Consider the following 14648-nt stretch of genomic DNA (forward strand, 5'->3'; position numbering starts at 1 on the left):
ATCTGTATTACGTGTTCATCAAGAACAATACTTCATGATGCGCTGCAAAGATTGGCATTAAGAATAACATAGTGAAACCAATGGATTTCTTTTTGAACTTACCTAATAGTGATTCAATGTTCGCTGCCCTTCTTGACATCACTTAGCACTTGTGATGTTCCAATGGCTTAGTGGGTTAATGCCCCTGTCTTTTAAACAGGAGTTCATGAATTCTACTCCTCAGAGAGCTCTTTTTCATTTACTTACCAATAAGTTTCCTATAGAGCCAATGGAAATTTGCATTGATTTTGGGATTGAGATAGTGCAATTGTGAGATAGAATCTGTACTAAGTGTTCATAAAGAACAATATGTCATTACAAGCTGTTTAGATTGGCATTAAGAATAGCATAGTAAAACCAATGGATTTCTTTTTGAACTTACCTAATAGTGATTCATTGGTCACTGAGCTTCTTGACATAAATTTGCACCTGTGATGTAGCTGTGGCTTACTGGGTTAATGCACCTGTCTTGTAAAAAGGATTTCATGAGTTCTAATCTTTGGAGAGTCTTTTTCATTTAGTTACTGATAAGCTTCCTATGGAGCCAATGTAAATTTGCATTGATTTTGGGTTTGAGATAGTGCAATTGTGAGATATAGAATCTGTATTACGTGTTCATCAAGAACAATACGTCATGATGCGCTGCAAAGATTGGCATTAAGAAAAACATAGTGAAACCAATGGATTTCTTTTTGAACTTACCAATAGTGATTCAATGTTCACTGCCCTTCTTGACATCACTTTGCACTTGTGATGTTCCAATGGCTTAGTGGGTTAATGCCCCTGTCTTTTAAACAGGAGTTCATGAATTCTAGTCCTCAGAGAGCTGTTTTTCATTTACTTACCAATAAGTTTCCTATAGAGCCAATGGAAATTTGCATTGATTTTGGGATTGAGATAGTGCAATTGTGAGATAGAATCTGTACTAAGTGTTCATAACGAACAATATGTCATTACAAGCTGTTTAGATTGGCATTAAGAATAGCATAGTAAAACCAATGGATTTCTTTTTGAACTTACCTAATAGTGATTCATTGGTCACTGCCCTTCTTGACATAAATGTGCACCTGTGATGTTGCTGTGGCTTACTGGGTTAATGCACCTGTCTTGTAAAAAGGATTTCATGAGTTCTAATCCTTGGAGAGTCTTTTTCATTTACTTACTGATAAGCTTCCTATGGAGCCAATGTAAATTTGCATTGATTTTGGGATTGAGATAGTGCAATTGTGAGATATAGAATCTGTATTACGTGTTCATCAAGAACAATACGTCATGATGCGCTGCAAAGATTGGCATTAAGAATAACATAGTGAAACCAATGGATTTCTTTTTGAACTTACCTAATAGTGATTCAATGTTCACTGCCCTTCTTGACATCACTTAGCACTTGTGATGTTCCAATGGCTTAGTGGGTTAATGCCCCTGTCTTTTAAACAGGAGTACATGAATTCTAGTCCTCAGAGAGCTCTTTTTCATTTACTTACCAATAAGTTTCCTATAGAGCCAATGGAAATTTGCATTGATTTTGGGATTGAGATAGTGCAATTGTGAGATAGAATCTGTACTAAGTGTTCATAAAGAACAATATGTCATTTCAAGCTGTTTAGATTGGCATTAAGAATAGCATAGTAAAACCAATGGATTTCTTTTTGAACTTACCTAATAGTGATTCATTGGTCACTGCCCTTCTTGACATAAATTTGCACCTGTGATGTTGCTGTGGCTTACTGGGTTAATGCACCTGTCTTGTAAAAAGGATTTCATGAGTTCTAATCCTTGGAGAGTCTTTTTCATTTACTTACTGATAAGCTTCCTATGGAGCCAATGTAAATTTGCATTGATTTTGGGATTGAGATAGTGCAATTGTGAGATATAGAATCTGTATTACGTGTTCATCAAGAACAATACGTCATGATGCGCTGCAAAGATTGGCATTAAGAATAACATAGTGAAACCAATGGATTTCTTTTTGACCTTACCTAATAGTGATTCAATGTTCGCTGCCCTTCTTGACATCACTTAGCACTTGTGATGTTCCAATGGCTTAGTGGGTTAATGCCCCTGTCTTTTAAACAGGAGTTCATGAATTCTACTCCTCAGAGAGCTCTTTTTCATTTACTTACCAATAAGTTTCCTATAGAGCCAATGGAAATTTGCATTGATTTTGGGATTGAGATAGTGCAATTGTGAGATAGAATCTGTACTAAGTGTTCATAAAGAACAATATGTCATTACAAGCTGTTTAGATTGGCATTAAGAATAGCATAGTAAAACCAATGGATTTCTTTTTGAACTTACCTAATAGTGATTCATTGGTCACTGAGCTTCTTGACATAAATTTGCACCTGTGATGTAGCTGTGGCTTACTGGGTTAATGCACCTGTCTTGTAAAAAGGATTTCATGAGTTCTAATCCTTGGAGAGTCTTTTTCATTTACTTACTGATAAGCTTCCTATGGAGCCAATGTAAATTTGCATTGATTTTGGGATTGAGATAGTGCAATTGTGAGATATAGAATCTGTATTACGTGTTCATCAAGAACAATACGTCATGATGCGCTGCAAAGATTGGCATTAAGAATAACATAGTGAAACCAATGGATTTCTTTTTGAACTTACCAATAGTGATTCAATGTTCACTGCCCTTCTTGACATCACTTTGCACTTGTGATGTTCCAATGGCTTAGTGGGTTAATGCCCCTGTCTTTTAAACAGGAGTTCATGAATTCTAGTCCTCAGAGAGCTTTTTTTCATTTACTTACCAATAAGTTTCCTATAGAGCCAATGGAAATTTGCATTGATTTTGGGATTGAGATAGTGCAATTGTGAGATAGAATCTGTACTAAGTGTTCATAAAGAACAATATGTCATTACAAGCTGTTTAGATTGGCATTAAGAATAGCATAGTAAAACCAATGGATTTCTTTTTGAACTTACCTAATAGTGGTTCATTGGTCACTGCCCTTCTTGACATAAATTTGCACCTGTGATGTTGCTGTGGCTTACTGGGTTAATGCACCTGTCTTGTAAAAAGGATTTCATGAGTTCTAATCCTTGGAGAATCTTTTTCATTTACTTACTAATAAGCTTCCTATGGAGCCAATGTAAATTTGCATTGATTTTGGGATTGAGATAGTGCAATTGTGAGATATAGAATCTGTATTACGTGTTCATCAAGAACAATACGTCATGATGCGCTGCAAAGATTGGCATTAAGAATAACATATTGAAACCAATGGATTTCTTTTTGAACTTACCTAATAGTGATTCAATGTTCGCTGCCCTTCTTGACATCACTTAGCATTTGTGATGTTCCAATGGCTTAGTGGGTTAATGCCCCTGTCTTTTAAACAGGAGTTCATGAATTCTAGTCCTCAGAGAGCTCTTTTTCATTTACTTACCAATAAGTTTCCTATAGAGCCAATGGAAATTTGCATTGATTTTGGGATTAAGATAGTGCAATTGTGAGATAGAATCTGTACTAAGGGTTCATAAAGAACAATATGTCATTACAAGCTGTTTAGATTGGCATTAAGAATAGCATAGTAAAACCAATGGATTTCTTTTTGAACTTACCTAATAGTGGTTCATTGGTCACTGCCCTTCTTGACATAAATTTGCACCTGTGATGTTGCTGTGGCTTACTGGGTTAATGCACCTGTCTTGTAAAAAGGATTTCATGAGTTCTAATCCTTGGAGAGTCTTTTTCATTTACTTACTAATAAGCTTCCTATGGAGCCAATGTAAATTTGCATTGATTTTGGGATTGAGATAGTGCAATTGTGAGATATAGAATCTGTATTACGTGTTCATCAAGAACAATACGTCATGATGCGCTGCAAAGATTGGCATTAAGAATAACATATTGAAACCAATGGATTTCTTTTTGAACTTACCTAATAGTGATTCAATGTTCGCTCCCTTCTTGACATCACTTAGCATTTGTGATGTTCCAATGGCTTAGTGGGTTAATGCCCCTGTCTTTTAAACAGGAGTTCATGAATTCTAGTCCTCAGAGAGCTCTTTTTCATTTACTTACCAATAAGTTTCCTATAGAGCCAATGGAAATTTGCATTGATTTTGGGATTGAGATAGTGCAATTGTGAGATAGAATCTGTACTAAGGGTTCATAAAGAACAATATGTCATTACAAGCTGTTTAGATTGGCATTAAGAATAGCATAGTAAAACCAATGGATTTCTTTTTGAACTTACCTAATAGTGGTTCATTGGTCACTGCCCTTCTTGACATAAATTTGCACCTGTGATGTTGCTGTGGCTTACTGGGTTAATGCACCTGTCTTGTAAAAAGGATTTCATGAGTTCTAATCCTTGGAGAGTCTTTTTCATTTACTTACTAATAAGCTTCCTATGGAGCCAATGTAAATTTGCATTGATTTTGGGATTGAGATAGTGCAATTGTGAGATATAGAATCTGTATTACGTGTTCATCAAGAACAATACGTCATGATGCGCTGCAAAGATTGGCATTAAGAATAACATAGTGAAACCAATGGATTTCTTTTTGAACTTACCTAATAGTGATTCAATGTTCGCTGCCCTTCTTGACATCACTTAGCACTTGTGATGTTCCAATGGCTTAGTGGGTTAATGCCCCTGTCTTTTAAACAGGAGTTCATGAATTCTACTCCTCAGAGAGCTCTTTTTCATTTACTTACCAATAAGTTTCCTATAGAGCCAATGGAAATTTGCATTGATTTTGGGATTGAGATAGTGCAATTGTGAGATAGAATCTGTACTAAGTGTTCATAAAGAACAATATGTCATTACAAGCTGTTTAGATTGGCATTAAGAATAGCATAGTAAAACCAATGGATTTCTTTTTGAACTTACCTAATAGTGATTCATTGGTCACTGAGCTTCTTGACATAAATTTGCACCTGTGATGTAGCTGTGGCTTACTGGGTTAATGCACCTGTCTTGTAAAAAGGATTTCATGAGTTCTAATCTTTGGAGAGTCTTTTTCATTTACTTACTGATAAGCTTCCTATGGAGCCAATGTAAATTTGCATTGATTTTGGGTTTGAGATAGTGCAATTGTGAGATATAGAATCTGTATTACGTGTTCATCAAGAACAATACGTCATGATGCGCTGCAAAGATTGGCATTAAGAAAAACATAGTGAAACCAATGGATTTCTTTTTGAACTTACCAATAGTGATTCAATGTTCACTGCCCTTCTTGACATCACTTTGCACTTGTGATGTTCCAATGGCTTAGTGGGTTAATGCCCCTGTCTTTTAAACAGGAGTTCATGAATTCTAGTCCTCAGAGAGCTGTTTTTCATTTACTTACCAATAAGTTTCCTATAGAGCCAATGGAAATTTGCATTGATTTTGGGATTGAGATAGTGCAATTGTGAGATAGAATCTGTACTAAGTGTTCATAACGAACAATATGTCATTACAAGCTGTTTAGATTGGCATTAAGAATAGCATAGTAAAACCAATGGATTTCTTTTTGAACTTACCTAATAGTGATTCATTGGTCACTGCCCTTCTTGACATAAATGTGCACCTGTGATGTTGCTGTGGCTTACTGGGTTAATGCACCTGTCTTGTAAAAAGGATTTCATGAGTTCTAATCCTTGGAGAGTCTTTTTCATTTACTTACTGATAAGCTTCCTATGGAGCCAATGTAAATTTGCATTGATTTTGGGATTGAGATAGTGCAATTGTGAGATATAGAATCTGTATTACGTGTTCATCAAGAACAATACGTCATGATGCGCTGCAAAGATTGGCATTAAGAATAACATAGTGAAACCAATGGATTTCTTTTTGAACTTACCTAATAGTGATTCAATGTTCACTGCCCTTCTTGACATCACTTAGCACTTGTGATGTTCCAATGGCTTAGTGGGTTAATGCCCCTGTCTTTTAAACAGGAGTACATGAATTCTAGTCCTCAGAGAGCTCTTTTTCATTTACTTACCAATAAGTTTCCTATAGAGCCAATGGAAATTTGCATTGATTTTGGGATTGAGATAGTGCAATTGTGAGATAGAATCTGTACTAAGTGTTCATAAAGAACAATATGTCATTACAAGCTGTTTAGATTGGCATTAAGAATAGCATAGTAAAACCAATGGATTTCTTTTTGAACTTACCTAATAGTGATTCATTGGTCACTGCCCTTCTTGACATAAATTTGCACCTGTGATGTTGCTGTGGCTTACTGGGTTAATGCACCTGTCTTGTAAAAAGGATTTCATAAGTTCTAATCCTTGGAGAGTTTTTTTCATTTACTTACTGATAAGCTTCCTATGTAGCCAATGTAAATTTGCATTGATTTTGGGATTGAGATAGTGCAATTGTGAGATATAGAATCTGTATTACGTGTTCATCAAGAACAATACGTCATGATGCACTGCAAAGATTGGCATTAAGAATAACATACTGAAACCAATGGATTTCTTTTTGAACTTACCAATAGTGATTCAATGTTCACTGCCCTTCTTGACATCACTTTGCACTTGTGATGTTCCAATGGCTTAGTGGGTTAATGCCCCTGTCTTTTAAACAGGAGTTCATGAATTCTAGTCCTCAGAGAGCTCTTTTTCATTTACTTACCAATAAGTTTCCTATAGAGCCAATGGAAATTTGCATTGATTTTGGGATTGAGATAGTGCAATTGTGAGATAGAATCTGTACTAAGTGTTCATAAAGAACAATATGTCATTACAAGCTGTTTAGATTGGCATTAAGAATAGCATAGTAAAACCAATGGATTTCTTTTTGAACTTACCTAATAGTGGTTCATTGGTCACTGCCCTTCTTGACATAAATTTGCACCTGTGATGTTGCTGTGGCTTACTGGGTTAATGCACCTGTCTTGTAAAAAGGATTTCATGAGTTCTAATCCTTGGAGAATCTTTTTCATTTACTTACTAATAAGCTTCCTATGGAGCCAATGTAAATTTGCATTGATTTTGGGATTGAGATAGTGCAATTGTGAGATATAGAATCTGTATTACGTGTTCATCAAGAACAATACGTCATGATGCGCTGCAAAGATTGGCATTAAGAATAACATATTGAAACCAATGGATTTCTTTTTGAACTTACCTAATAGTGATTCAATGTTCGCTGCCCTTCTTGACATCACTTAGCATTTGTGATGTTCCAATGGCTTAGTGGGTTAATGCCCCTGTCTTTTAAACAGGAGTTCATGAATTCTAGTCCTCAGAGAGCTCTTTTTCATTTACTTACCAATAAGTTTCCTATAGAGCCAATGGAAATTTGCATTGATTTTGGGATTGAGATAGTGCAATTGTGAGATAGAATCTGTACTAAGGGTTCATAAAGAACAATATGTCATTACAAGCTGTTTAGATTGGCATTAAGAATAGCATAGTAAAACCAATGGATTTCTTTTTGAACTTACCTAATAGTGGTTCATTGGTCACTGCCCTTCTTGACATAAATTTGCACCTGTGATGTTGCTGTGGCTTACTGGGTTAATGCACCTGTCTTGTAAAAAGGATTTCATGAGTTCTAATCCTTGGAGAATCTTTTTCATTTACTTACTAATAAGCTTCCTATGGAGCCAATGTAAATTTGCATTGATTTTGGGATTGAGATAGTGCAATTGTGAGATATAGAATCTGTATTACGTGTTCATCAAGAACAATACGTCATGATGCGCTGCAAAGATTGGCATTAAGAATAACATATTGAAACCAATGGATTTCTTTTTGAACTTACCTAATAGTGATTCAATGTTCGCTGCCCTTCTTGACATCACTTAGCATTTGTGATGTTCCAATGGCTTAGTGGGTTAATGCCCCTGTCTTTTAAACAGGAGTACATGAATTCTAGTCCTCAGAGAGCTCTTTTTCATTTACTTACCAATAAGTTTCCTATAGAGCCAATGGAAATTTGCATTGATTTTGGGATTGAGATAGTGCAATTGTGAGATAGAATCTGTACTAAGTGTTCATAAAGAACAATATGTCATTTCAAGCTGTTTAGATTGGCATTAAGAATAGCATAGTAAAACCAATGGATTTCTTTTTGAACTTACCTAATAGTGATTCATTGGTCACTGCCCTTCTTGACATAAATTTGCACCTGTGATGTTGCTGTGGCTTACTGGGTTAATGCACCTGTCTTGTAAAAAGGATTTCATGAGTTCTAATCCTTGGAGAGTCTTTTTCATTTACTTACTGATAAGCTTCCTATGGAGCCAATGTAAATTTGCATTGATTTTGGGATTGAGATAGTGCAATTGTGAGATATAGAATCTGTATTACGTGTTCATCAAGAACAATACGTCATGATGCGCTGCAAAGATTGGCATTAAGAATAACATAGTGAAACCAATGGATTTCTTTTTGACCTTACCTAATAGTGATTCAATGTTCGCTGCCCTTCTTGACATCACTTAGCACTTGTGATGTTCCAATGGCTTAGTGGGTTAATGCCCCTGTCTTTTAAACAGGAGTTCATGAATTCTACTCCTCAGAGAGCTCTTTTTCATTTACTTACCAATAAGTTTCCTATAGAGCCAATGGAAATTTGCATTGATTTTGGGATTGAGATAGTGCAATTGTGAGATAGAATCTGTACTAAGTGTTCATAAAGAACAATATGTCATTACAAGCTGTTTAGATTGGCATTAAGAATAGCATAGTAAAACCAATGGATTTCTTTTTGAACTTACCTAATAGTGATTCATTGGTCACTGAGCTTCTTGACATAAATTTGCACCTGTGATGTAGCTGTGGCTTACTGGGTTAATGCACCTGTCTTGTAAAAAGGATTTCATGAGTTCTAATCCTTGGAGAGTCTTTTTCATTTACTTACTGATAAGCTTCCTATGGAGCCAATGTAAATTTGCATTGATTTTGGGATTGAGATAGTGCAATTGTGAGATATAGAATCTGTATTACGTGTTCATCAAGAACAATACGTCATGATGCGCTGCAAAGATTGGCATTAAGAATAACATAGTGAAACCAATGGATTTCTTTTTGAACTTACCAATAGTGATTCAATGTTCACTGCCCTTCTTGACATCACTTTGCACTTGTGATGTTCCAATGGCTTAGTGGGTTAATGCCCCTGTCTTTTAAACAGGAGTTTATGAATTCTAGTCCTCAGAGAGCTTTTTTTCATTTACTTACCAATAAGTTTCCTATAGAGCCAATGGAAATTTGCATTGATTTTGGGATTGAGATAGTGCAATTGTGAGATAGAATCTGTACTAAGTGTTCATAAAGAACAATATGTCATTACAAGCTGTTTAGATTGGCATTAAGAATAGCATAGTAAAACCAATGGATTTCTTTTTGAACTTACCTAATAGTGGTTCATTGGTCACTGCCCTTCTTGACATAAATTTGCACCTGTGATGTTGCTGTGGCTTACTGGGTTAATGCACCTGTCTTGTAAAAAGGATTTCATGAGTTCTAATCCTTGGAGAATCTTTTTCATTTACTTACTAATAAGCTTCCTATGGAGCCAATGTAAATTTGCATTGATTTTGGGATTGAGATAGTGCAATTGTGAGATATAGAATCTGTATTACGTGTTCATCAAGAACAATACGTCATGATGCGCTGCAAAGATTGGCATTAAGAATAACATATTGAAACCAATGGATTTCTTTTTGAACTTACCTAATAGTGATTCAATGTTCGCTGCCCTTCTTGACATCACTTAGCACTTGTGATGTTCCAATGGCTTAGTGGGTTAATGCCCCTGTCTTTTAAACAGGAGTTCATGAATTCTAGTCCTCAGAGAGCTCTTTTTCATTTACTTACCAATAAGTTTCCTATAGAGCCAATGGAAATTTGCATTGATTTTGGGATTGAGATAGTGCAATTGTGAGATAGAATCTGTACTAAGGGTTCATAAAGAACAATATGTCATTACAAGCTGTTTAGATTGGCATTAAGAATAGCATAGTAAAACCAATGGATTTCTTTTTGAACTTACCTAATAGTGGTTCATTGGTCACTGCCCTTCTTGACATAAATTTGCACCTGTGATGTTGCTGTGGCTTACTGGGTTAATGCACCTGTCTTGTAAAAAGGATTTCATGAGTTCTAATCCTTGGAGAGTCTTTTTCATTTACTTACTAATAAGCTTCCTATGGAGCCAATGTAAATTTGCATTGATTTTGGGATTGAGATAGTGCAATTGTGAGATATAGAATCTGTATTACGTGTTCATCAAGAACAATACGTCATGATGCGCTGCAAAGATTGGCATTAAGAATAACATATTGAAACCAATGGATTTCTTTTTGAACTTACCTAATAGTGATTCAATGTTCGCTGCCCTTCTTGACATCACTTAGCATTTGTGATGTTCCAATGGCTTAGTGGGTTAATGCCCCTGTCTTTTAAACAGGAGTTCATGAATTCTAGTCCTCAGAGAGCTCTTTTTCATTTACTTACCAATAAGTTTCCTATAGAGCCAATGGAAATTTGCATTGATTTTGGGATTGAGATAGTGCAATTGTGAGATAGAATCTGTACTAAGTGTTCATAAAGAACAATATGTCATTTCAAGCTGTTTAGATTGGCATTAAGAATAGCATAGTAAAACCAATGGATTTCTTTTTGAACTTACCTAATAGTGATTCATTGGTCACTGCCCTTCTTGACATAAATTTGCACCTGTGATGTTGCTGTGGCTTACTGGGTTAATGCACCTGTCTTGTAAAAAGGATTTCATGAGTTCTAATCCTTGGAGAGTCTTTTTCATTTACTTACTGATAAGCTTCCTATGGAGCCAATGTAAATTTGCATTGATTTTGGGATTGAGATAGTGCAATTGTGAGATATAGAATCTGTATTACGTGTTCATCAAGAACAATACGTCATGATGCGCTGCAAAGATTGGCATTAAGAATAACATAGTGAAACCAATGGATTTCTTTTTGAACTTACCTAATAGTGATTCAATGTTCGCTGCCCTTCTTGACATCACTTAGCACTTGTGATGTTCCAATGGCTTAGTGGGTTAATGCCCCTATCTTTTAAACAGGAGTACATGAATTCTAGTCCTCAGAGAGCTCTTTTTCATTTACTTACCAATAAGTTCCCTATAGAGCCAATGGAAATTTGCATTGATTTTGGGATTGAGATAGTGCAATTGTGAGATAGAATCTGTACTAAGTGTTCATAAAGAACAATATGTCATTACAACCTGTTTAGATTGGCATTAAGAATAGCATAGTAAAACCAATGGATTTCTTTTTGAACTTACCTAATAGTGATTCATTGGTCACTGCCCTTCTTGACATAAATTTGCACCTGTGATGTTGCTGTGGCTTACTGGGTTAATGCACCTGTCTTGTAGAAAGGATTTCATGAGTTCTAATCCTTGGAGAGTCTTTTTCATTTACTTACTGATAAGCTTCCTATGGAGCCAATGTAAATTTGCATTGATTTTGGGATTGAGATAGTGCAATTGTGAGATATAGAATCTGTATTACGTGTTCATCAAGAACAATACGTCATGATGCGCTGCAAAGATTGGCATTAAGAATAACATAGTGAAACCAATGGATTTCTTTTTGACCTTACCTAATAGTGATTCAATGTTCGCTGCCCTTCTTGACATCACTTAGCACTTGAGATGTTCCAATGGCTTAGTGGGTTAATGCCCCTGTCTTTTAAACAGGAGTTCATGAATTCTACTCCTCAGAGAGCTCTTTTTCATTTACTTACCAATAAGTTTCCTATAGAGCCAATGGAAATTTGCATTGATTTTGGGATTGAGATAGTGCAATTGTGAGATAGAATCTGTACTATGTGTTCATAACGAACAATATGTCATTACAAGCTGTTTAGATTGGCATTAAGAATAGCATAGTAAAACCAATGGATTTGTTTTTGAACTTACCTAATAGTGATTCATTGGTCACTGCCCTTCTTGACATAAATGTGCACCTGTGATGTTGCTGTGGCTTACTGGGTTAATGCACCTGTCTTGTAAAAAGGATTTCATGAGTTCTAATCCTTGGAGAGTCTTTTTCATTTACTTACTGATAAGCTTCCTATGGAGCCAATGTAAATTTGCATTGATTTTGGGATTGAGATAGTGCAATTGTGAGATATAGAATCTGTATTACGTGTTCATCAAGAACAATACGTCATGATGCGCTGCAAAGATTGGCATTAAGAATAACATAGTGAAACCAATGGATTTCTTTTTGAACTTACCAATAGTGATTCAATGTTCACTGCCCTTCTTGACATCACTTTGCACTTGTGATGTTCCAATGGCTTAGTGGGTTAATGCCCCTGTCTTTTAAACAAGAGTTCATGAATTCTAGTCCTCAGAGAGCTGTTTTTCATTTACTTACCAATAAGTTTCCTATAGAGCCAATGGAAATTTGCATTGATTTTGGGATTGAGATAGTGCAATTGTGAGATAGAATCTGTACTAAGGGTTCATAAAGAACAATATGTCATTACAAGCTGTTTAGATTGGCATTAAGAATAGCATAGTAAAACCAATGGATTTCTTTTTGAACTTACCTAATAGTGGTTCATTGGTCACTGCCCTTCTTGACATAAATTTGCACCTGTGATGTTGCTGTGGCTTACTGGGTTAATGCACCTGTCTTGTAAAAAGGATTTCATGAGTTCTAATCCTTGGAGAGTCTTTTTCATTTACTTACTAATAAGCTTCCTATGGAGCCAATGTAAATTTGCATTGATTTTGGGATTGAGATAGTGCAATTGTGAGATATAGAATCTGTATTACGTGTTCATCAAGAACAATACGTCATGATGCGCTGCAAAGATTGGCATTAAGAATAACATAGTGAAACCAATGGATTTCTTTTTGAACTTACCTAATAGTGATTCAATGTTCGCTGCCCTTCTTGACATCACTTAGCATTTGTGATGTTCCAATGGCTTAGTGGGTTAATGCCCCTGTCTTTTAAACAGGAGTTCATGAATTCTAGTCCTCAGAGAGCTCTTTTTCATTTACTTACCAATAAGTTTCCTATAGAGCCAATGGAAATTTGCATTGATTTTGGGATTGAGATAGTGCAATTGTGAGATAGAATCTGTACTAAGGGTTCATAAAGAACAATATGTCATTACAAGCTGTTTAGATTGGCATTAAGAATAGCATAGTAAAACCAATGGATTTCTTTTTGAACTTACCTAATAGTGGTTCATTGGTCACTGCCCTTCTTGACATAAATTTGCACCTGTGATGTTGCTGTGGCTTACTGGGTTAATGCACCTGTCTTGTAAAAAGGATTTCATGAGTTCTAATCCTTGGAGAGTCTTTTTCATTTACTTACTAATAAGCTTCCTATGGAGCCAATGTAAATTTGCATTGATTTTGGGATTGAGATAGTGCAATTGTGAGATATAGAATCTGTATTACGTGTTCATCAAGAACAATACGTCATGATGCGCTGCAAAGATTGGCATTAAGAATAACATAGTGAAACCAATGGATTTCTTTTTGAACTTACCTAATAGTGATTCAATGTTCGCTGCCCTTCTTGACATCACTTAGCACTTGTGATGTTCCAATGGCTTAGTGGGTTAATGCCCCTGTCTTTTAAACAGGAGTACATGAATTCTAGTCCTCAGAGAGCTCTTTTTCATTTACTTACCAATAAGTTTCCTATAGAGCCAATGGAAATTTGCATTGATTTTGGGATTGAGATAGTGCAATTGTGAGATAGAATCTGTACTAAGGGTTCATAAAGAACAATATGTCATTACAAGCTGTTTAGATTGGCATTAAGAATAGCATAGTAAAACCAATGGATTTCTTTTTGAACTTACCTAATAGTGGTTCATTGGTCACTGCCCTTCTTGACATAAATTTGCACCTGTGATGTTGCTGTGGCTTACTGGGTTAATGCACCTGTCTTGTAAAAAGGATTTCATGAGTTCTAATCCTTGGAGAGTCTTTTTCATTTACTTACTAATAAGCTTCCTATGGAGCCAATGTAAATTTGCATTGATTTTGGGATTGAGATAGTGCAATTGTGAGATATAGAATCTGTATTACGTGTTCATCAAGAACAATACGTCATGATGCGCTGCAAAGATTGGCATTAAGAATAACATAGTGAAACCAATGGATTTCTTTTTGAACTTACCTAATAGTGATTCAATGTTCGCTGCCCATCTTGACATCACTTAGCACTTGTGATGTTCCAATGGCTTAGTGGGTTAATGCCCCTGTCTTTTAAACAGGAGTACATGAATTCTAGTCCTCAGAGAGCTCTTTTTCATTTACTTACCAATAAGTTTCCTATAGAGCCAATGGAAATTTGCATTGATTTTGGGATTGAGATAGTGCAATTGTGAGATAGAATCTGTACTAAGTGTTCATAAAGAACAATATGTCATTTCAAGCTGTTTAGATTGGCATTAAGAATAGCATAGTAAAACCAATGGATTTCTTTTTGAACTTACCTAATAGTGATTCATTGGTCACTGCCCTTCTTGACATAAATTTGCACCTGTGATGTTGCTGTGGCTTACTGGGTTAATGCACCTGTCTTGTAAAAAGGATTTCATGAGTTCTAATCCTTGGAGAGTCTTTTTCATTTACTTACTAATAAGCTTCCTATGGAGCCAATGTAAATTTG

The sequence above is a fragment of the Phyllobates terribilis genome, unplaced genomic scaffold (assembly GCF_046119375.1).
Source record: "Phyllobates terribilis strain yellow unplaced genomic scaffold, ASM4611937v1 Scaffold_4__5_contigs__length_816908805, whole genome shotgun sequence".
Taxonomy (NCBI): domain Eukaryota; kingdom Metazoa; phylum Chordata; class Amphibia; order Anura; family Dendrobatidae; genus Phyllobates; species Phyllobates terribilis.